General features: G+C 40.5%; 1 protein-coding gene across 3 annotated transcripts in view; it reads right to left on the bottom strand.

The window, feature by feature from the left end:
• Nucleotides 1-26231, bottom strand: part of LOC136880952 (formin-2) — a 351200-nt gene that overhangs the window by 194776 nt on the left and 130193 nt on the right. The gene's annotated exons all lie outside the window — the stretch shown is intronic.

Below are 26231 nucleotides of genomic sequence, written 5' to 3'. Positions count from 1 at the left end.
ATAATAATGGTTTATTATTATTGTCGGTTTTAAGGTGCGCAGGACAATCAGTATTTTTACCACGGAAGAGGGATATTTTATGAGCCATTACATCTACAAACGAGGGTTTCACGTTTTAAGAACTCTCAAATGTCAACTGACAGCGTCGGGATTCGATTCTCCAACCTTCACCATAAGTTACGATCGCCTAACCAACAGCGCTACTCAACCAAGCGAAGTGTTTTATAAGTGTTCAGCATTTGTACATAAATTCATCGGGGTGTAATGAGTATAAACTGCTTATGTTCACTCCATTGAAACGAATGACCTCATCTAATACCCAGCTTAATCGATGTTGTAACCTGTTGTAAATTTCCATGTTCAATCCAGTGAATTCAGTTACGATGTGAATCTTATGGCGTAATACTGCCGAAGGGCGTTGGCCTACCAAGCAACCGCTGCTCACCCCGAAGGCCTGCAGAATATGGGGTGTCGTGTTGTCGACAGGACGAATCATGTCGGCCGTTATTCTTGGCTTTCTAGACAGGGAGTTACCTCGTATAATACCCAAATTTATCGAGATGCACTCTGTATATTTTTTATTCACTCCAGGACAAGAATAGATCCATTTACAGAGTGTTGGCATTAGGAAAGGCATCCGACCATAAAGTAGACTTAATCCGCATTAGTGCTAAAGCCAGATAAGTGGGAAAAGTGAAGGAGGAGGAGGACGAGAAGAAGAAGAAGAAGAAGAAGATTGTTTGTTTGTTTGTTTGTTTGTTTGTTTGTTTGTTTGTTTGTTTGTTTGTTTGTTTGATGGTAATGACCAAATAAAAACTTTTTGCTGTATTCTCTTACGACGTGAAGTACGTATTTTTAAATCAGATTAGCACAAACATCCCCAGGACCCGAGCCTTAAAAATTAACCCAGCCGAGAATCGAATCCGGGACCCCTTGGACCGAAAGCCATATGCCATATGCTAACCGCACAGCCTAAGAGCCGAACAAAGAATTTGTTAGTATGAATAGGGAATCAAAAATATAATCATGAGTAAGAAGTACTTAAAGCATCTACAATCAGTTCCTTTCATTCTTCCCTTGAGACTGATCAGAGGAGAAGAGTAGCAACTCGCATGATTGGTGGAGTGCTGAGGATAACATGCTTTCCTTGAAGGAAGGCCGGATTTCCGATCGCTACGGTTTCCTAGGCTTACTGTATCCGTTTGCCAAGGCAAGTCTGATACACTTCTATGAATCTGCAAGTATGACATGTACCACAATACCGGTCAAAAGTTTAGGACCACATTTAAAAAAAATCATGAAATATCATCTAGATCCTAAAATTGTGCTTCCTGAGCTTTTACATCTAATAGGATATTATGTCGCCTGATTTCACTGAGTTAGGCCAAGTATTGAAGAAGTTACACATTTTTAACTGTTGGAAGGTCACATGAAAAGAATCAACATTTTTGGCGCTGCTTTGGATAAACACGCAAAAAAAAAAAAAAAAAAAAAAAAAAAAAGCCGCATATTTTCAGAATTTGTGTATTTATACTAACATGGCCCCTGTCTGTCTGTTAGGTCATCAGCACAGAGGCTGGTTGGATCCTCAAATAGCACCACCAAAGGTTATGCGGTTATGAGGAAACCCCAAAAACCAATGGCAGCACTAAAATGAGGCGTACTAGGCAAGATGAGGAGTGAGGTAGTTTGCCATTGCTTTCCTCACTGGGTCAGAAAGTACTATTGCAGCACAACTGACCCTATGAGCAGCACCTTTCATAACACTCAGATGCACTAGTCATGCTCCGAATGTCATTACTCAGCACTACCCATACCCCAGCAACTTCCATATTGTCACTACCTATTGCTAAGTCTACAAAAAGATCTTGGCAGTAATACTTGCAATCAATTAGAGTATATAGTATTTATATTACCAAAAAGTTTGAATTTTTTTGCGTTACCTTCCAACACTTGCAAGAATGAGACCACCCTGTTCGTGAAGTGCGGATTGCACCGTCCCTTCAAATACAGTTCGTACATATTTTTATTTTATAATCCTAACAGTGAATTTTTAATAATAGAGACTTGGCTGTTTTCAAATATAACCCACACCATCATCATCATCATTTCTTAAAGGCTACACCTTGTTGCTGCAACCATTGATCTCTTCTGTCTGCATTTCGCTTCATATGTGCGTAAACTTGGCACCCCATGATCTCTGCTACCTCTTCTAGGATCTTCTTGCGTGGGTTTTCTCTGCCCTTCTTTCTCAGTACTTTGTCTTCAAATACATTCTGCGCCGCGCTGAGTGGCTCAGACGGTTGAGGCGCTGGCCTTCTGACCCCAACTTGGCAGGTTCGATCCTGACTCAGTCCGGTGGTATTTGAAGGTGCTCAAATACGTCAGCCTCGTGTCGGTAGATTTACTGGCACGTAAAAGAACTCCTGCGGGACTAAATTCCGGCACCTCGGCGTCTCCGAAAACCGTAGAAGAGTAGTTAGTGGGACGTAAAGCAAATATTATTATTATTATTATTATTATTATTATTATTATTATTATTATTATTATTATTATTATTATTATTATTATTATTATTATTATTATTATTATTATTATTATTATTATTATTATTATTATTATTATTATTATTATTATACATTCTGCAGGAAATTGTTGTGCCGGACAAGGTGATCAAATACCGATATTTTCCTCTTCTTCACTGTTGCCAGAAGAAGCATCGGAGTGTTTATTTCTTTAAGCACTTCATCACTGGTTTTCCTTTGGTCCGGATGTTTCTCGTCATCCTTCTCCATAGACATATTTCCGCCGCCTGTAGCTGTTCATCATCCTCCTTCAAAGGGGTCTAGCTTCTATAGTTGTAGAGTAGCACACTCCAAATGAATGTCTTAATGAGCTTTTTCTTTTGTTTAGTGCTCAATGGTTTATTCACTAAGACCTGTTTCCTGTCTTGAAAGACATTTGTACATAATGTTATTCTTATTTCTGCAGTACATATGTTGTCATCAGTTATACCCTGACCCCAGTAGCAGAACTTATATACTTGCTGTATTGTGCTTTTTCCAATTGTCAGATGCGTTGTTGTCTTTTCTTTTGATTTGCTTACAATCGTAACATCAGGTTTTTCAACATTAATATTCAGTTTTAAATTGGTTGTTTATTCAGCATAATCTGTATATTATTTTGGCTGTCCGTCAATAGTGCAATATCAATTCTAATGCGATGTATAGCTGCTCCGTTTAGTTTATTTAGATTTTTTTTTTTTTTTTTTGCTAGTTGCTTTACGTCGTACCGACACAGATAGGTCTTATGGCGACGATGGGACAGGGAAGGGCTAGGGCTGGGAAGGAAGCGGCCGTGGCCTTAATTAAGGTACAGCCCCAGCATTTGCCTGGTGTGAAAATGGGAAACCACGGAAAACCATTTTCAGGGCTGTCGACAGTGGGGTTCGAACCTACTATCTCCCGAATACTGGATACTGGCCGCACTTAAGTGACTGCAGCTATCGAGCTCGGTATTTAGGTTTTTAGGCTACATATGAATATTAAAAGGAAGTTCCTGATAATATTTGCCTGGACCGCGGCGACATCAAATACTCGAGTATAATAATAATAATAATAATAATAATAATAATAATAATAATAATAATAATAATAATAATAATAATTGTAACCGTTTCCGTTTGTAACTTGTAAATTAACTTGTCCATCTAGTTACCTCAGTAGTGTGGGATTAGCCTCTGCATCGTCGGGCCACAAACCCAAGTAGGGTTTTAACCTCTTAATTTCAAGGAGGCCAGTAATTAAACCTGTTTATTTCCATAAGGGCCCAGTAGAATGGGTATGAGATACCCCTGTGTAAACTAATCGATATGGTGTTGTAAAGTGTAGGTTGTGCCTACAGAGGCCTGAAAGTGTAAGTTTATTGAGCAACGACGCTCTAGTAAAAGCATGGTTGCCTGGAGTAGGCTGTAAGGGTTTGGGAGCGCGGTCTCCTTGGCAGAAATTGTACAGCATTGAGGCTCTTTCCTTCAAATGTAAATGTATTTGTGTGATATTGAATGGTGCCTTTGGAAGGCCATATCTTGTAACCTCTGGAGCAATAGTGCTCTTGATAATTGCAATCTAAAATTTCCTGTAAAACAATTGGGAGATTCGTCTCCTTGTCTGTCTAACGCAACAGTTGCGACATTGGGACCCTGGTAAATTATGGGCTTGAAGCTCAAATGGTAACTAGTCTTTTCTAGGTATTTCTTGTTGTTTTTTTCTCTCTTTTGTACTTAACTACCTGTACCTGAAATCTTGTTGTTTGTTGAAATTTAATAGCTGAAAAGAAATATAACCTTTATTTTAAAGTTTTAAATTAATCTTTGACTCTCGTAGATAGACCCATTCCAGCCCGCACCCTCTTTCACCTCTGCGATCCACGAAAACACGGCAACAAGTGGAGAGCATGACATCAGTTTTTTAATAAAGACATCTATGGAGAAAAGTCCAAAACTTCTTGAAATAGTTGTGGCAAACACCCTAAAACAAAAGAAATCCAGTCAATTTAGGCAACCTAAATGTCACATTAATCTATCCCTTTAGTAGTGACATCTGTTGATCAATGTCCCAACTTCCTGCACTAGCTGTTTCAAGTTTTGTATGATAGATAACGTTCTTCAAGGCGCTTCTTTTAAATGCGCGGGGTTCAGGTGTACCTCCCGGTAAAATAATAATAATAATAATAATAATAATAATAATAATAATAATAATAATAATAATAATAATAATAATAATAATAATATTCACTGGTCACAAACTAATTTTACGATTTTCGGAGGCAGGCCCCGATTTACAAATGGGCGGACTGGGCATTTGCCCAGGGCGCCAGTTTTTGAGGGGCGGCGGCCGGCGGATCGAGTAAATATGGCCTGCGTGAATTAAGTCTTAAATTCATTACACTCAAATTAATTTTACATTCCACAAATTATTCCAATTATTTTATTATCCTATATAAAACACTTTAATTTTACATTCCACAAATTATTCCAATTATTTTATTAGCCTATATAAAACACTTCAAACTATTCTCAATTTAAAACCTGAATTTCATCTATATATTTAAATTTTATGAAGAAAATGTGTCTTATTCCTAAAATTATTTACTTACATACAAACTATCAAACTGAACCAACGGCTTTTTAAATAAAAATAAAAACTGCCCGATTCTTATTTGGCTGTTATCTTTATTTGGCTTGATAAGTTTAATTATGAGAATTAACTGTATTTGCATAATGTGCTGTTTTAAAACTCATAATCTTGAAAATTGTAATATTTAATTTGTAAACAGTTACTTTTTAGGGGAACGGGAAAACGAGCAAAAGGGGGGGGGGGCAAAATATTGTTTGCTCAGGGCGCTAACTACTTGAAATCGGGGCCTGTATCGGAGGCACCAGCATGCCGGAAATGTTGTTCCATAAGACTTATTTTACGTACTGGTAAAGCTACGCACATTTCAGTAACTTAAATTCCACCCGACTGAGGTGGGATTGAATATACCAAATTTTGATCAGAAAGTCACTTGTTTTTCCTCGTTTGCTAGTGGCTTTACGTCGCACCGACACAGATAGGTCTTATGGCGACGATGGGATAGAAAAGGCCTAGGAGTTGGAAAGAAGCGGCCGTGGCCTTATGGTACGGCCCCAGTATTTTGCCTGATGTGAAAATGGGAAAACAGGGAAAAACATCTTCATGGGTGCCGACAGTGGGATTCGAACCCACTATCTCCCGGATGCAAACTCACAGCAGAGCAGCGTGCCCCTAACCACACAGCCAACTCGCTCGGTAGGAAGTCACTTAAACTGAAAGAAATGGTCAAGTGTCGGAGTCACGGTGAAGCATACTTTGGGCGTAGAATATGTCATGTAGGTGTTTTTATTTATTGTACGGCATTTAGTGCCGGGAGTGTCCGGGGACATGTTCTGCTTCCCTGGTGTATGTCTTTCTATTTGACGCCCGTAAGCGACCTGTGCGTCTGAATGTGGGATGATGAGGTAGGACGAGGGTAAAACTTGGAGTAGGCACGCAGCCTACTCCTGTCGAATAGCACCAAGGGGTCTGCTCATAGCTTTACGTTACCATCTGAGGGACAAATCCATATGACCACAGCAGGCAGGTTTCGAATTTAATCCAGGCTTTTGCATACCTGCCAACATTACAAAGCCAAAAATCAGGAGATTTAGAGATGAAAATCAGGAAAAATCGGGAGGAATCAGGAGATACAATTGCTCAAAACTGCTTATTCTACATATCTTGCGCAATACAGGAGTACTGTGGTACCGTATATTATAACACTTATTATCTCAAAACACGACTGTTGTTATATGAGGCTCACAGGAAGTATGCGAGTGAGATACTCGGTCTCTGATAAGCCTACCGAAAATAGTATGAACTCATGCTCCAGACGTGTGAATCAGTCATGCGCTTAGATGCCATTACTTAGAAAATGCATAGATTAATATACTGCACCTCGCGCCGGCACGATTATGAGAAGCGCAATATTATTTTTATCAAGTAATAAATTAAAACTCGCCAGAATTGTCTCCAAATGGCTCCCAAAATCATTAGGAAATTCTATCACTAAATTACTAAAACAGACTCCAAATCTAGCGACTAGTCTCTAGAATCGACTAGACTTTTTTTTTTTTTTGCTAGGGGCTTTACGTCGCACCGACACAGATAGGTCTTATGGCGACGATTCGACTAGACTGATGCGAACGAACAGGAACATAACATGCGAGAACGAGAGATTGGCAGTCGATATACGCGTCGCGATACACAGGTTTCAATAAACATCGCACATTCGTGCGCATTTCTCGTATTAATAAACGTCGATATTTTTCATTTCAAAGAAGCCAATGAGCAAAGGACTTCGGCCACTTGCGTACAAAGCTGAAATGGTGGGATTTGAAAACAAATGTTTAAAGTTCACTAAAATAAGTTAAAATCGGGAGAAATATTAGAACAATCGGGAGGCGGGAAAAACTGTCGAAAATCGGGAGTCACCCGCCTAAATCGGGAAAGTTGGCAGGTATGCTTTTGGTACGCAACCTAGTGATTACCATCACCTCTCCTACCCTGCCGGCCAACATTCTGATGGCGACCAACTGGACTCGAACGGGCTAACCATATAGACTTCAACGCCTTAACGATCATGGTCACCAGGCGGGCCGGGTAGGTGTTATAAATCACTGAATGCCCAGCGTTTAAGTATAGAGAGACCAGCTATTGTACCCGTCATTGACTTAGCATGTGCATGATTACACATTTGTCGATCCCTCAAGATGTTTGAGATTCTAAGGCACGTAGATAGGCACGTGGCTGTCAGCACCTTGTCGTGACGTACTTGAATCCTGGCCATCTGGGCCCTTCACAGTTTCATCTTTCTTGTATTATTCCTGTTCTTCATTTGGTTTCATCTTTCTAGTATAAAAATCAAGTATAGGTTTAATATTTAAAAAGTGGAGTACAGACGGATGTACAAAGCCTTTAAACGTTGCCTAGATGATTTTCATAGCAACTCTTCATAGACTTAGGCTTAGACCAGGGCCTCTCAAACGCCCAAAATCTCACGCGTGCAAATCGAGGCGCAAGAGCTCCGTGCACTGTGCATCGGTTCCACCTCGGCTCGGACCAACGCTTCGTCTCTGGGCTATTCGGCTAAGCTCGGCTCGGATATGGAGCGCTACGGAGCAAGTGAGGAAGAGGGAGACAGGGGGAGCGAGCGAGACAGGTGTGGGGAAATCGTGTTGCAAATCGAGGAGTGGGGGTCTGCACTCTGGTGAACCAAGCGAAGTCATATTATGCACCGTGCACAGTGCATGCACCGGGCGCATGCACCCTGAGAGGCCCTGGCTTAGACTTTCACAGGACCGGCACTGATATTTCCCTTACTTTTCATTTTATCGATAAAAGGTATAGAACAAATAAGTTTGTTACGAACGTTCTAAATAATTTACTTCATGAGCAATTTTCCTGAAAAACGAACCGTTAACGAGATACATCGAATTGCAAGTCCCTCTCTAAAGCCTGAACGGATTATAGCTAATGTCCTGCTGGTCCTTATCCTAAACTTAAATTCCAAGTTTCGTGAAAATTCACCATTCCATTCTCCCGTGATGCTGTAACAAACAAACAAACAAACAAACAAACAAACAAACAACAGACAGACAAAATTAAATCGAACCCCACATAGGCTATTATTTGTCGTGTCCGGTGAAAAAAGCGGGTATCGGGTGAATATTAAAAAAGTACAGATAGGAATACGATATTTATAAAACCTGTGACAATAAAGTTCAGTGAATAGCCCTGTACCATCAACATAGATGAAGAATGCACGACAGTGACCTTACTGTCCTTCGAAATAGTCCCCTTCCATAACTATGCAATGTCCGGCTCCATGGCTACATGGTTAGCGTGCTGGCCTTAGGTCACAGGGGTCCCGGGTTCGATTCCCGGCAGGGTCGGGAATTTTAACCATCATTGGTTAATTTCTCTGGCACGGGGGCTGGGTGTATGTGTAGTCTTCATCATCATTTCATCCTCATCACGACGCACAGGTCGCCTATGGGCGTCAAATCAAAAGACCTGCACCTGGCGAGCCGAACATGTCCTCGGACACTCCCGGCACTAAAAGCCATACGCCATTTCATTTACTATGCAATGCTGAGATGGGCGATACATGTCCTGGAAACTTTGCAAGAAGGCTTCCTTTGGGATGGTGTTCAAAAGCCTCGTCACGTTTCGTTGGATGTCAGGAATATCGTCAAATCTCTTTCCTTTCAAAGCGAGTTTGATGGGTGACTTTTCGGCTCTGACCTTTTTCCGACGAGGGGATCCCGGAGAACGCCATTCCGTGCTTTGCCGTTTCGTTTCAGAGTCGTACCCGAGACACCAGGTTTCATCCTCAGTGACAACACAGTTCAAGAAATTTGGTGTCGGATCCGCCGTTTCGACAAAATCCTGTGAAGCCTCTAAACGTGCCCGCTTCTGATCGTCAGTCAAGTGATGTGGCACAAGACGAGGACCCGTTTTCCTCTTCCCTAACTTCTGGGTAACGATTCGTCGCACGGATTCACGCTTAATCTGCAGTTCAACCGCTATCATGCGTACAGTTAATCGCTGATCCTTCGTGATTAATGTCCTCACCTTCTCAGTGTTTTCGCCACTGACGGCGGTCGCCGGTCTTCCGCTACGGGGGTTGTCAGAAACACTGTCCCGGCCTCCTCGAAAACGGGCGAACCACTCGTACACACACTTCGCGTTTCTTTCGGTGTCTTGTCAAGCTTAAAACAAAACTGTATATTGATCTTTTGTTCGTTCATGTTCCCATTCGCAGTTCAGAACCAACGCACTGAACACGCAGTGTCAAACAGGTCATACACAACACATACACGATGCTCAACTGAACAACGTTGGGAGCAGGTGGTCAAAACCTGCTGCTACGAAGGTGCAGCGTTGTGTGTCGCCAGTGTTGCCGGATCGACCGTTCTGACTTCATTCGTCGAACCTTATTGGCACTGGTTGTAATAATAATTGTTACAGAGTATTAGTGGATGTGCAGAGGTAAAAGAAGGTGCGGGGGTGAACAGGTCTCAAAATACGAAATTAAAGTTAAGATAAAATTTAACAAGGTTATATTTTCTTTTCAAGATTAAGAAATAACAAATAGAACAGGTACTCAGTAGCCGAAACACAATTCGAAAATGTACAATTACAGTGATTACAGGATTTGGGCTCCGAGAGCCAGACACACAATTCTTGAGCAATGAGCCCAACTTTACGATATACAGAATTCAACAAAGGGGCAGAAGACCCCAATCATGCTCAGGAGCACTTACTCCCAATTACACAGTAAAACCTCCTCGAGGCGCGCAGAAAACAAAATTTTAGAAAGAGCAACCCGCTCTTAAGTTCCAGCCTATCAAAGGCCACACCAAACTCCACTTTCAAGTTGTCCTCCAAGGACATGAAAACAGGGGTAAAATACCCAACCTACTGAGGCCTATTAAGTAAAGAAACAGGTTAATTACATGGCCTCTAAAATACCAGGAGGCGTTCTTGCACTCCTAATACACTTTATATAAAACCTACTTGGCACTAGGCCGTTATTGCAAGGGCTAATCCCATACTAGAGAGGTGACTTATAGAAGAAGACAATTTACATTACATTAAGGAAGAAACGGTTGAGAAAATAAGTTCACCTCAACGCAATATGAGTGGGAGCTCGAGAGGGTTAAGCACTCTCTATCCCAATATGTAGTTTAAAAGATAGAATTGATACTAAGTCTTTACATTTTAGGGGAAAAGTTACATGGTAGAAAGGCTTCGGACCTGCCCCGAGAGTTAAACTGCTGAGCTAGCAAGAAAAGGAGTTATTAAACGGCCATTACCTGGTGGCTGAACTGCTGCCCGAAGAAAGAGGCGCTTCCCGCCCCCTGCTACGTACTTTACACACTGATAGATGTTACTGAAGTGGCCAGGAGACCCGAAAATCAGCAGTTTATATACCCTCGTGGAAAGTTCGAGGCGTTTCAGGAATGAGAACACCCTCCCACAAGAATTTTATTGGCTAACCACGAAAACCCCTACACAAGATGAAGAAGAAACACATTATTGGTGGAAAATTAATTACAGAAAATTATGATTGGCCAGTTTCAAAACTGGCAGAAAGAAAGGGTAAATATTGCCAACTTAATCAATAACTGAAAGAAATTTAACAAGGAACAAACTTATGAATTCAAAATTTCTCCAAAACACAGTTCTTTCACTTCGCACTAGGGTGCATAATTGTAGTCCTTCAGTAGTGCCATCTGGAAGAGAATGTCCACACTTCTTACTACAGGCAAAACAAAAATACATCGAAAACGACCCAGTTCAGAAACTTCAAAATTTACAAGTAGTGACATCTTCTAAAAGACTTGAGAATTAACACAGTAGATACAGTTCAGACTTCCTCCAGTAGAGGAGTTTCAACTGGCGCAAAGTTTGAATTAGCGGCGTGGAGGTGTACCACCCGGTACAATAATAATAATAATAATAATAATAATAATAATAATAATAATAATAATAATAATAATAATAATAATAATAATCCGCAGCTCATCCTGCTTTCTCAGGGTCCCTCAGCACACATTGAGGTTTGAAGGAGTTGTGGCCGGTGATTTACAGTCGCAAGCCCTTCCTGACACCACGGAATTTTCAATTAAAAATCCCATCCCAGCAATACCAGGAATCAAACCACAGTCGCCCGGATGATAGGCAAGCAGCTAAGCCTCTACCATCCTGTTCCTCAATAATATCAATTATGTATTGTATATATATCGTCGCTAGGCAAAAGAAACCTCGTAACTCCTTCGAAGTAAAGTTTACAAAATAAGATCAAAACTGAACGGTCAGCAATGGCCGTAGAACTGTTCTTTACCATTTTCAGTGCTTATTGCCGGGCTCCATGGCTAAATGGTTAGCGTGCTGGCCTTTGGTCCCGGGTTCGATTCCCGGCAGGATCTGGAATTTTAACCATCATTGGTTAATTTCTCTGGCACTAGGGCTGGATGTATGTGTCGTCTTCATCATCATTTCATCCTCATCGCGACGCGCAGGTTGCCTACGGGTATCAAATCAAAAGACCTGCACCTGGTGAGCTGAACTTGTCCTCGGACACTCCCGGCACTAAAAGACATATGCCATTTCATTTCATTTCAGTGCCTATCGATACCCCAACCATTGGAATTTTCGATTCCCTTCCCAGGCAGCACGGCAACGTTCACAATGCAGGTGGAACAACGTGGTTTTCTCGTGAGTGGAATTACGAGGTCTTCATTGGCTAGCAACGATGTATACTGTATGTAACTTATGTATGTTGGGTATTCCGCCCGAAGGCTGGTTTGATCCTCATAGCTCTGCCAACAGCTGTAATGATAGTCTAGGCGTTACCAAAGAGGCACCCTAGGGAAATGAGTGAGGTAGTTTCCCCGTTGCTTTCCCCACTGAGCGAGAAGTTGCTCTTATATATCAGTCTGCCAATCCCACTGAAATTCATTCACCAACCGACTCCATGAGCGATATTTTCACACCATTCATAACAGGGTCTGGCTGCATAAGGAATGGTATTACTAGAATCGCTCATACCTCGGTCACTTTCATATTGTCAAAGCCAAGGATGAGACTGGGACAGATCAATGCAAGTAACGAATTTATTCTACCCCATACCAGAAGACATAGTGTACTGTAAACACTACATCTCGCCAGCAAAGTCATATATACTGCGGTATATACGAGTATAATTATTAATGCAACAATTAATATTGTCCTACATACATTGCTGGGGACGAGAACACTGAAGCTCTTTGGACAAGAAATCTATATGGAAGAGCAAGTGTTACACTTAGGTGTAATATTAGACAAATAGTTAACCTGGAATCCACGCATAGAAAGACACATAACCCGAGCTAAGAACCTATTGTATGGATGCAAGAGGGCAGTCGCAAACTAAATAGCCTTCAGAGAATGGCATGTATGGCCATAACTGGGGCAATGAAAACTACGCCGACAGAAGCCTTGAATACTCCCTACATTAAGTAACTTATAGAGGGACAGGCTAGAATGAGCTCGTATCGACTGAAGCAAAATGGAAGCTGGAAGGCTCAAAGGCCCAATCTTGGACACTGTAAAATTAACAGAGTAATAACAGGGGAAGTTTTACACCTGCCAGCTAATCATGTGGTTCCAAAGTATATCTTTGAGAAACCATTTGAGACCCAGATAACTAAAAAGGAAGACTGGGACATTAACAGATGGAAAACTGGTAGGGAAGATATTGTATGGCGGACAGATGCCTCAAGGACTGAGAAGGGAACAGGAGTAGGGATCAACGGGGAAAGACCTGAGAGATCAATCCAAATGAGCCTAGGCAGACACACTACAGTTTTCCAAGCTAAAGTGATAGCCATCATTACATGCCTTGAGAAAAACCTGAAAATGAACTACAGAGATAAGAACAGTTTCATATTTACAGATAGACAAGCAGCCATTAAGGCAACTTGAAGCTGTCCGGGTTACATCCGAATTTGTTTGGTATTGGCATACACTTTTCCTGAAGCTCTCAGACTGCAATGTTGTTAAAATAATATGGGTATCTGGGCATGCAGGCATAGAAGTTAATGAAAAAGCAGATAAACTGGTAAGGAAAGGGCCAGAAGCACCTTTTGTGGGCCCAGAACCAGTACGTGGGATCTCTTATAGACAAGCCCGACTCTACACAGGTAAATGGGTACAAAAGAAACAAACTGGAAAATGCTCCAGGATGCAAGTTTGCGAAAGAACTAATAAAGAGTCCAAACAAGAAGCATACTACGGAACTACTGGAACTCAGCAGAAAAAATTCTCTGCATTGCACATGCTGCGCGGGTACAAATACTTATTTCCTGAAAAACTAAAAAAAAAAAATGTTGGTAGAATCTCTGGTTTTCCCTCATTTCGACTATTGTGACGTGATTTATAGAGATGCTGGGTGCAAGTTATTGAGCAGATTACAACGTGGTCAAAATGCTTGTGTGAGATACGTCTGTAACCTACGGTACTATGACCATGTAACTCCTTCATATAACCACCTATCTTGGCCCCGACTAGAAATCCGTCGCACTATTCATACCCTATGCCTTCTTCATAAAATCCTTCATTCTTCACAGCCATTTTACCTTACTTTATATTTCAAATACCTATCTTCTTATCACAATCTTAACACCAGATCTACTAATAATTCCATCCTTGCTTTACCTACCCATAGATCTGCCATCTACGATAAATCATTCACGGTAATTGCCTGCCGGGAGTGGAGCCTCCTTCCCGAAAGTATCAGAAGGTTAAGCGCTATTCGCACTTTCCAGGAAGCTCTGTGGAGACATTGTATGCATCAGTAAGGTTCATCTTTAAACTTGATACTGCTACTTACTACCATTCTATTATCACGGATGTTCTGGTAGAAGATTAGTCTAAAATTCTTACCCGATCTGTTTTTCAATTTTTATTAAATTTTATGTACTACCTCTTTTTACATGTAGGATATTAGTTTTAAGAATTTATCCTTTTATTATACTTAATTTATTTCATCTTCATTTAACCTTATCACTTATCATTCTCATATAACTATTAATTTAATTAGTATTAAATCTATTACTGTAAAGTGATACAATGTAATATATGTATATTTCAGTGCCTGGTTAGATGGAAGAGAAGGCCTGAAGGCCTTAATCTTGCCAGGTAAAATAAAACATTACAACAACAACAACAAAATACAAGACGGGTAGTAGACCTACATAGAACTGGAGTAATACGAGACAATGTATGTAGAAAATGCAACGATGCGGAAGAATCACCTGAACACACACTCTTTAAATATGAGGCGCTGGGAAGAATCAGAATCTCCACACTAGGATTACCCGGTGAAGAGAGAAGAAACCTCCGAAAAGATCCAATAAGGAGGACCTGCAATTTTTTGAAGGGAGCAGATGTAACTAGGTGGGCATGAAGAAAAACACATGGTAGCAAAAGATCTTCGAGGTCGACGTTAAAAGGAACTTTTTAAAGAGACCCCACGAATAAAGGAAGGAGAAGAATACATACATCGCTACTGAAGAAAAATTGAAGTGAATGAGTGGATTTCGGAACAAAAAAGCAATACAGCATGTCTGTCTTTTAGGACATCAGCCCAGAGGCTGGTTGGATCCTCAAATAGCACCACCAAAGGTTATGCGGTTATAAAACCAATGGCAGCACCAAAATGATGCGTACTAGGCAAGACGAGGAGTGAGGTAGTTTGCCATTGCTTTCCTCGCTGGGTCAGAAAGTGCTATTGCAGCACGACTGACCCTATGAGCAACACCTTTCATAACACTCAGATGCACTAGTCGTGCTCTGAATGTCATTACTCAGCACCACCCATACCCCAGCAGCTTCCATATTGTCACAGCCATGGATGAGACTGGGACTTCGGTGAAAGCTACACTTTACTCTGGCCTGTGCCAAGAGATGGATACAAAAGTACTGTATCCATCAAGAAATGGCAGCAGGCAACAATACAGCATAAGTAAGCATTTTTACATACAAACTGATACATGTTTTAGAAGGAATAGTTCGTAAAGGGGACTCTGTGTAAAACACTAAATCGAAACATGATTTTATTGAAAGTGAGCTGGCTCAACGCTTTTCTGAACTGCTCTCGAAAACAGTTAGAAGCTACGATAAATTCGCCTTCCCCTAAGTGTACGCGAACCACACTTTATGAATACCACTGGGATCCACCCCCTTTGCCCTTGCGGATGGAGCTGTATGATAAGGAGAGTACCGGGCGAGTTGGCCGTGCGCGTAGAGGCGCGCGGCTGTGAGCTTGCATCCGGGAGATAGTAGGTTCGAATCCCACTATCGGCAGCCCTGAAGATGGTTTTCCGTGGTTTCCCATTTTCACACCAGGCAAATGCTGGGGCTGTACCTTAATTAAGGCCACGGCCGCTTCCTTCCAACTCCTAGGCCTTTCCTATCCCATCGTCGCCATAAGACCTATCTGTGTCTGTGCGACGTAAACCCCTAGCAAAAAAAAATAAAATAAAAAAAAAAAAAAATAAAAAAATAAGGAGAGTGGAGGAAATGGTGAAAGGTGAATAGACTCCGTGAGGGACTTGCTTAAGAAGGTGACGTACAGTATCTTTGTTTACACAAGGAAGTGACACAAACGGAAAGGCAGGCAGCTGTTCCTGATGTAATTAGTCGTTCAGCGCGACGTTGGATTCCTTCTAATTTGTGAAGGTTAGCTGCAGAGTTGGGTGCCAGACAGGTAGACTATAGGTTAGTACCATGGGCGCCCGCAAGGGGGGGGCAAGGGGGGGCACTTGCCCCCCCCCCCTGGAATTCTAAAAATGTTGATGTTCAATTGTTTAATATCATACCAGATTATTTAATAAACTGAAATTACTGACAGTCATCTAGCATATGTTATAACTGGAAGTTTCTGTAAACAATTTAATGTTGCTGACGTTATATTGGTTTTTATATTCAAGAAAATTGTTAATGTGCCCCCCCTGGAAAAGATCCTGCGGGCGCCCATGGTTAGTACTAATGATGGGAATATAGAATGTTTTGAACTATCGGCAGACTAATGATTGTGAAGCGTGACTATCGAATGTTTTAGTTTTAATTCGGTTTGAAATCTGTTATAAAGTAGTAATATACGTTTTGTACTGCGGTAGTGCTAGTAACTAAACTAGACTTAACTAAAGTTGGTGTCTGACAGGTAAGGTTGGATGGAGGAGCACTGTACGTGCCATTTCACGATGTTGCCACATTCCAGCATTCCTTTCTACATGCTCTAACCCCTCGCTTCCGGCTCACTTGTTCCCTCCTTCATTCTGACCGCTGTGATCTGTTGTAGACTACCTGGCCAGGCGGTGTCGTCCCATTTGCGATCACTCTTATACAAACAATCAGGTTCTTATCAGTGACAGTGAGAGGTTTCGCAACTCCCAGAAAGACGAGCTGCCCTGAAGTTTTATCTCCATGGCAACCGCAGTCGCCCCACCCTCGTTTCCACGGCAACCACACAGCCACTCCCTTCATCCCGCCTCGGCAGGCAGTAAACGGACCTCCCTCTAAGAAATGTCAGACACCAACTCTTATTATTAGCAGTATAGTAATAAGTCATTTGCTAGTAACTACCGAAATGTGGGTTGTTGTATTGAGCTACCGATTTTTTTTAGCGCGTTTCTTTTGGTGGTAGTGATATAAGCGGAAATATTGAGACTAGTAACAAACGTTACACAGTGTTCAAGTGAAGGGATTGGAAACAAACACCTACGTTGGTCTATAATATAAGATAAAATGTCCCGATTAAAGTAATTGTGGTCATTACGTGCATTTCTGTGTCCCTAACCACAAGTTCATGAATGTAAGATCGTCTGTTCATAAAATAACAAATGTTAGGTAATTTCAGACGAAGGTCAGGATTACACCTTATTGTAATGACAACACGCATTAAAGTAATGTGACCGAGCTCGATAGCTGCAGTCGCTTATGTGCGTCCAGTATCCAGTATTCGGGAAATAGTGGGTTCGAACCCCACTGTCGGTAGCCCTGAAGATGGTTTCCGTGGTTTCCCATTTTCACACCAGGCAAATGCTGGGACTGTGCCTTAATTAGGGCCACGCCGCTTCCTTCCCAGTCCTAGGCCTTTCCTGTTCCATCGTCGCCATAAGACCTATCTGTGTCGGCGCGACTTAAAGCCAATAGCAAGAAAAAGTAACTTAATGAGAATACAGCAAACTAAACTAAATTTTTTAAAAATTCTTCGGACCAAAGTATTTTCACTCATTTAAGGTCAATGTTCAATCATTAGAGGTTCATTATTAGTATATGGAAGTATTTATAAAAACTATAACATGATTATCTATTGATAAAATGCACAATAATAAAACTATTAATTTATAATCAATGACTGACTTCACTACATACGAAAGTGGAGGCCGATTTCAGTGCTGACTCGTGGAAACAATTTGAATTTGCGATCCGAATGAAAAACCGAATACAAACGCAAACAATCGGTTGTAACGGTAGTTGACGACTATCGAATAATTTGGTAGTTTTCATTCGATAGTCCCGTCACTAGTTCTCGCTAGTGTCAAGTAAACAGTCCGTATGGCATTCGACTTGCACCCACGGAGTGATAAATATTTGGATGGCCGGCGTCGAAAACAGTGTTAAGTTTTCTATGGATTATTTCGCAGCTGTTGTTTGAACATGTAGTTGACAATAGCTCTACCCGCATCACAGGAGGGAAGCTGGCAACTTCTGATATGTAGGTGTTCACGATGGTTGAAAAGGCAGTACAGTGTGAGATTTATTTGGAGGTGGATTTGAAAATTCGACGTCTTAGGCAAATGGGAGGCAATTTACATATACTTTTAAAAAAGGTAAACTGCCCTCTTGGAAGCAATTTACCTCACTCCGGTATAAAACAAATTTCTGTGCTCATAATCAGGTATACTCTGAAGGTAGAAGAACATCTGGCATCAAGCATATCGCACCGCGTGGAGGCAGACTAAACCACGCCTCAAAACTGTAAAATATCTTCTGAGACTTGCTGCGAGAAATATAAACATTAAGTAGGTGTGGATGGTAACGGATTTTCATCTCTCTACCTTTTCCTGAAAAAGAAATGCTTAAGGCGTTTGAGAGTCCTCGAATTAGATGAGGTATTTCTTGGCAGCCCGAGTTCGAAACCCGCTATGTTAAAGTCACGCTTGTCCTGGTTTTGATATCGCTTCCTGCGGCAATACCGGGATACTGTACGGCCAGGTGCCATGCTGTTACCTGTTTAGCTCATATCGATGCATCAAAGAGGAGACCGGTTTGCTCTTGATGTAAATGGTTTTAATGCACGAATGGATTCACCGCAAGCCACCTGCTCATTTTCCGCGTCATAAATTCCGTCTAATTGATCATTGAGGCGTATCACTTTACCAATCACTAACAGGTGAATGATGTCGGAATAGCAGTTGTAACACTAGGAAGGAGATTAAAATTCAAGTGTGTTATGATAGGGACATTTTAAAAGTACAAGTACTACTACTAAAACTACTACTACTACTACTACTACTACTAATAATAATAATAATAATAATAATAATAATAATAAATATAAAACAGAAATTGAAAAGCAGGAGCGGAAAATTCTCAGGAAAATTTATGGTCCTACGAGAGAAAATGGAATGTGGATTAAGAGGAGAACAGGGGACCTCTACTCCTTCACCGACAGGTTTACTGATGCCGTACGGAAAAGACGCCTTAATGTCTATGGCCATATCTACAGAATGAACAGCGACAGACTAACTAAAAGATTATTCAAAGTAATCAACTCAAAGAAGGTCAAAATAAAATGGCTAGAAGAAACTAAGGCGGACCTCCAAGAAATAAATATCACAAACGACATCATGGAAAATCGTGGAGCTTTTAGAACAAAAGTAGCCAATCATTAATTTAGGGAGAAACCCAAAAAGACAACTGGTAGGAAGTGGTCGACAGAACGCAAGATGCAACACAGTGCATTCATGAAGAGATTTTGGGAGGATAAGAAGGCACAAACCAATTAACAAGTTCAAACGCGCTCTATGAATGGGCATACCGAAGAAAGAAAAGAAGAAGAAAACACAATCGAGATTACCGGACCCAATCACTGAAAGAAGGGAAAAGAGATTCTTTAGGAAAATTTTAGGTCCAGAGAAGGCACTAGATTCACAACTCATCTTCCGAATGAGACCGAATCGAGAAATTCATGAACAAGTTGAGTAAGACTATCATTTTATGGGCACGTTAGTTGGATGAATCCAAAAGGATTGGCACACAAGATAGTCTACAAGACGAATGGAAGGCACAACCTTTATGGCTTAAAGAGGTTAACACGGACTTTCAAGAAGTGAGTATCCAGCAGGGAGATATACAGGAAAGAACAACCATTAAGAAGAAAATTGCGAAAATGAAGGATGCACCGGAGAAACTCGTCAAGTCACGCAACATCTCGGTTGAAGAGCGACAAAGGAAAAGTCAAAAGACAGACGGAAGGAGTGCAAAGAAAAGAAACAAGTGTATGAGAGAGAATTATCTAATGGATTGTGTAAACGTGGTCCACAGTTGACGGTAACGAATGTAATAATATTGTTACGTGCCAGCCTCGTGGTAGCCCCTTTCTGTACTTCCAGGAAGGGGCTGGTGACTCAGACGACCTGGAATCTCCCAGCCGGCCTGTAGGGTGGGGCCGGCCTTTCCGTATATTGTTCTCGTCGGCCGGCTTACCTGTGAGTTTCTTGGAGATTCAACGGGAATGTTCTGCCTCTAGTGATATCGCGAAATTTCTGGCTCAAATCACGCGAGCTATAAAAAGGGAGGCTAGCCGCGGACAGTCAGTCAGAGTTGAACTCCGAGGTGGAGAGAGTGTGACACTCAGTGAGTTGGGGTTCGGTGGCTGGGCTGAGGGCGACAGAGGTGTTGGCTGTCACCGGTGTCCCACCGAGGTCTGAACCAGGAGCTGTTGTTGTTGTGGTGGTGGTGGTGTCGGGGAGACCAGTGTGTAGGTGGAGACGACAGAACTGGGAAGTGTCATGAGTGAATTGAAATAATAACATTAAGTTATTTATTAGACCACCTAATCAATACAAAATCGTCTTGGATGATTTACATAAATTTGTTAGCTAATAGTGGGACATGTTTCGCCTTCTCTGAAGGCATCATCAGCCATAGTCTTAACCTTAAATTAAAAATAAGCGTCTAAATAACATGTAGTGATGAAATGAATTTTAAAATCTTGAAGAGATTTGAAGTAAAATAACATTAAAAATAACAATGATGGTTTGAAAATACAATGTGATGAGATACAATAGTGGAAGTATTAACAAAATTAACCTTAGAAGGCTGCTAAAATAAGTACAATGGAATAAAACAACAGATTGTTATACAACAAGTAGTAAGATTGCATAAAAGTAAAGTTGATAGTAATGGCGGTTATAATTAGACGATGGCGAAAAATCTTATGTAATCAAAGTAAAGAGGAGAGAGTAAAAGTCAAAGTTAGTCGAGAGATCCGAAGTTCATTATGATCTTGAAGATAAAGGATGAAAGTCAGATGCATATGGTGAAGTTGTAGAACACGTTGAGGATATGAAGTTGGTGAATAGAAGTTGAAGAACAGTTTCAAATAGGATCACTATGGACCATCTCAAAATTTGAAGTGATGTTCAAATGTTGTAAATTGTGAGTTTGTAGATATTCTAGTTGAAAAAGCATATACAAGTGGAATCTGTAAATGGAAGCAAGAAACGTAGAGTTAATTGTGTGAAAAGATATTTGAAAAATCTTGAAGTAGAATCGTATGCACTTACCACTTAACGGTGAATGTCACCGTTAAGTGGTAAGTGCATACGATTCTACTTCAAGATTTTTCAAATATCTTTTCACACAATTAACTCTACGTTTCTTGCTTCCATTTACAGATTCCACTTGTATATGCTTTTTCAACTAGAATATCTACAAACTCACAATTTACAACATTTGAACATCACTTCAAATTTTGAGATGGTCCATAGTGATCCTATTTGAAACTGTTCTTCAACTTCTATTCACCAACTTCATATCCTCAACGTGTTCTACAACTTCACCATATGCATCTGACTTTCATCCTTTATCTTCAAGATCATAATGAACTTCGGATCTCTCGACTAACTTTGACTTTTACTCTCTCCTCTTTACTTTGATTACATAAGATTTTTCGCCATCGTCTAATTATAACCGCCATTACTATCAACTTTACTTTTATGCAATCTTACTACTTGTTGTATAACAATCTGTTGTTTTATTCCATTGTACTTATTTTAGCAGCCTTCTAAGGTTAATTTTGTTAATACTTCCACTATTGTATCTCATCACATTGTATTTTCAAACCATCATTGTTATTTTTAATGTTATTTTACTTCAAATCTCTTCAAGATTTTAAAATTCATTTCATCACTACATGTTATTTAGACGCTTATTTTTAATTTAAGGTTAAGACTATGGCTGATGATGCCTTCAGAGAAGGCGAAACATGTCCCACTATTAGCTAACAAATTTATGTAAATCATCCAAGACGATTTTGTATTGATTAGGTGGTCTAATAAATAACTTAATGTTATTATTTCAATCTACATCATCAATACGGACCAAAAATGATATTTATTACATGTAGTGTCATGAGTGTTCGTGTATTTCTGTGTGAGTCAGCGAAGGAAGCCGCTATCGCGAGTGTGAAGGTTCAACAGCACCATATAATTTTATGGTACGTTTGCCTTTTCTGAATTATTCACGTTCCTAGCGAAATCTTGTATCTATTGTGAACTGTTAATCTTTCCCATCATGTGTTCTTACCACTATGTAATCTTTCCTTATTCCGGTAGATGGCATCTCATGCGTTAGCATAGTTCAAAGCATTTCTTTTCTGCCCCGTCCTGTTGGATTATCTTTTTGGTTGGTTATGTGGGGAGTTTTGACTTGAGAAGATGGAAGGATTGGACTTCCCAGTCGCCTTTGTGGCATATAAAAGATATTTTAACACATTCAAGATGTCTTTGTACATATCTCGGCCTTTCGAGAATGTTATATGCTTATGCAATTGAGGTATTTATTCTTCTTTAATCTTCTCTTGGTTTTATTATTGTTTCGTTCTGTGCTCACCATGATTAGGTTACAAAGGCTTCCCTCATTACGTGTGTTTCTAATTTGTGTGTGTGTTAACTTTGATTTGACACGCTTCTGTCGGTATTTTCCTTTACCAATTCGCTAGGTTTGTTTAGAGAGCAGAAGGTGATACGGATTCATGTGCGTGCGTGCGCGCGCGCGTGTGTGTGTGTGTATGTGATTGTTTCCTGTGTACCGTCCGAGACCTTTTACTCATGTCGCTTCATTAACATTCCGCTTGAGCTCATGGTGTATTATTTTATCGCGTGTTCTGTATAATTCATGTCCACTACATAGGCGTGGTATGAATACAAGCTAACAACGTGATTAGCCTGTTTCTGTGTGTTTTGGTGTTGGAGACACTCCATCTCTTTAAGATGGACCACTTTCTGGTTCATATTGTCTGAGTTCGAGAGTGGTTGTTTATTTTGCTATGTGCTGTGCATTGACGTTCTTATACGTCCCGTTATTCGGCGACCTAACCCCTTGGTCTCTGTGTGAGCGTGGGTGGTTCTGACGCTTGGATCCGTAATACCTTTTGTGTCTAGTTTAATTAATTGTTCGTTTCACATTGCCATCATTGGCTTTCTTGACCTATTTTCTAGTTTAATATGTTTTATTCTTTGCGGGATGGCTTTCCATTTTATCTTAGTTGTTTGGCGTGAAACCATGGTAACTTCCCCTTTTCTCTTTGCTTTAATTTTATGAGCGCGGTGCACCCTTCCCTCTTCTCTCGTTTTAAGCTCTTTTACTTAATTATCTTGTATTCTCGGGGACGTGGATTTTTATGGTTGAGAGCTTTATGTATTACCTTATGAACTGAAAGGGAGAATGTTATGATAAGGTGCTGTTACTCCCTAAACTTATGGTTGTTTAGACCTGATGTGCAAAAAAGAAGTACTTTGTACCCACCTAAATTTACGTTCTTCATTTAATGATGGTAGATGCCAAGCCCTTGTATCTAACTATTCATCACGTCTTTTATCAAGGTAAGCGAGTGTGAAGGTGCGATAAACTGAATCTTGTGTGTTTTGATTATGGGCCAGATATGATTAATATAATCTAAATGGTTTTGGCCCCTTTGCTTCGCCTATGCAAGTTTTTTAAAATTTTCTCTTCACGTTAATTTATGTTCTTGCCCCTATTCCTGTTATATTTTTATTTCTTAGCGTCTCTTATATGTGTGTTATCTGTAAGAGGCTTGGGTCCAGTTCCTGGCAGTCTTTGCTAGTTTTGACCAAATCCACCGCACTGGGTCTTCGTCGTGTTCTTAGTGTCAGTTCAAGGTAAATGGACCTGTGTTAATGTTCGCTGTTGTGAGTATCGTCCTGCTGTGTAATACTGTTCAGTGGTTTAGTTGTTCCCTGCATGTGACTCTGTGAATCACTGGACTGTCTGTGGAATCGACCGAACCAACAGTCATCTGTGTTGTGCAGCCAGTGGCACTGTGTTCAAATCCAGCGGTCTACATACAGCTGCTGTACGAGTTGACTGGACTTGGGAAAGTGAAAGTAAGGATTATAGCCGTCACCAGGTGATTCCAAATGGCTGCGACTTCCTGGTGTGTGTGCAGAAGAGAGATTTGTAAATATACAGTAATTAGTGTGGCCATTTACAGCTGGTCAGAATTGTGTGTGTTTAAATACGTGTGTGCGCATTTATTAGGCCATCCTGAAATAAATTAGAGGTGGAGTTTTATTCGTAACAATAATAATATCTTCATATTAAGATAAAACGCCACACTACCAACCACCACAAACACACGCAATAATATTTACATCCCTCCACATACGGTCGGCGTCGGGAAGGGCATCCAGCCGTAAAACAGGGCAAAACATCTGTGCCCGTTCACACCCGCGACACCAAAACGGTTGGAGAAGCTTTGTTATAATAATAATAATAATAATAATAATAATAATAATAATAATAATAATAATAATAATAATAGTTTTACGTGCCACTAACTACTTTTACGGTTTTCGGAGACGCTGAGATCTGCTAGGATCGAACCCGCGAACTTCAGCTCAGAAGGTCAGCGATCTTCCATCTGAGCTACTCAGCTCGACTACATGACATAGTGGGACTGACAAATTGTGCTTCAAATAGTGGAGTGAGAATGATGTGCGTGAAGAGACGAATTTGCGGGCAGATGTTGATAAATATACTCCGGAATGTTTGCAGTAATAGACTAGCATACAAACTAATTTGGTTATTAGGAAGTGTCTAGGCCACTCTTCCGTAATGTAGCGAGAGTAATATAACTTCCAGTGGTTCTGATGGGCCGTGCCCCTAATGTTTATGCAAAGCTCATAGCATATTCGTTGTGCAGGCTAGAGTATATCCATTACTCGCTTCAGTATATTTTCATTCTAAAGGGGCTGTGATGAGCGAGGAGAGCGGAGTGGAAAGGAGAGCAGCGAGGAAGAGAGCAGAGGAACCAGAACTCTGTAATTGGATGTACAGATTTATACTGGAGCGGAGAGGAGAGCTGCGCTGAAGGATGTTATCAGCGGCGCGGACAAAAAAAAAATGTTCCACATAGCGGTGACCAGCGCTGTACGGAAAAATCGGAAACCCTCGATTGTTTTCATTGGACACGCGACACTCAGCGAGATATCGAGGGACAGCTATTAGAGCTCGCTCTAGCGGGTAGACCTGAGAACTACTGATTCTGTCGTAAGATCACGCGTATGTGTGTGTGAAGTTTTTGGTGTTATTTATGCGTTTTCAGTTAGTTGAAATAATTAAACAGTAACGTGTGTCATTCCTTGATATTTCCTCTCAACATGAGGGGAAAGGTATGTGCTGTGTTTGGATGCAGCAACTATGAAGTAGAGAAGTAGAGAATATGTAAGTAATATTGTGTTTGCATATATGTTCTTCCAGTGACAAAGATATTTTTATATTACTTCATAACTTCTGACCTGCTCGACCCATATTTTAACTGGCTTAAAATAGAATACGCATATTTTATTGTATAGTGCAGCAGTTAACCTTCAATACCGATATGGTGTTGTAGTTGTGATCTGTGGGTTTGATTTAATTCAGGAAAATACATATGCATATGAATGTGGCTGGTTGTGTTCCAAGTTACCCCATTTGGAATGCCGTAATGCGTGGTCAAGCACTGAAGAAAATATGGGTGATTTAAGAAATGTACATATTTTGTTGAAACAATATGATGATGCAAATTTGCTTTACCCTAATGTAATGGCATTATGGCAAGTATTGCTTATGGGGAAAGTTTCAATGTTTTTGAGGCTATATTTGTAGGTTAGTAGGCTTCAAGTTAAAAGGAAAATTGTCCAGCTATTAAATGTAAATTCATTGAATCATGTGTGTAAGGAATGTGCCGATATTTTTGTTAATAAGTGTTTTAATATGATACAATGCTTTTAAATGAGAAAAAAGAAAAATCTAGCCGTGAACGTTCAGGCAGGAATTCTAAAGCTAAAAAAGTAATGCATAAATGAAAGATCAAGCCCTTTCACAGCAGTCCATTTCACATCTTGATTATATGTCTAATTTCAGTCTTTAAATAATAACCTGTTAAATAATTCTTCATTCATTTATCCAGAATTGCTTTAGCAACTTTGAAGTTAATATCGTACTAACACTTTCTTTCTGGACGTAATTTATTTATCCATTTCCGTATATACATTTCCATTGATATTTGAATTTAGCGCGAATTTTCAGGTCAAGCCACTATAGGAGGGTCACTTGCGACTTGTCTCCCATTTTAACAAGGCTAAATCCGGAAGTGTCGCGTATTGTCTCTACTGTATTTAGTAGTACACAGTCTTCCGTTCCGTTCCGAGCGCCGTCTCCAGTCCAGCCACTCGCCGGACACTCTGACACCACACAGATCACTCTCAGTGGCCTTGTATTTATAACTCTATGATGGGACACCTGGAATAATCAGGATTCTGCTTGAGATGG

Source organism: Anabrus simplex, chromosome 9 (assembly GCF_040414725.1).
Source record: "Anabrus simplex isolate iqAnaSimp1 chromosome 9, ASM4041472v1, whole genome shotgun sequence".
Lineage (NCBI taxonomy): Eukaryota > Metazoa > Arthropoda > Insecta > Orthoptera > Tettigoniidae > Anabrus > Anabrus simplex.
This window is presented reverse-complemented; position numbering and strand designations above follow the sequence as displayed.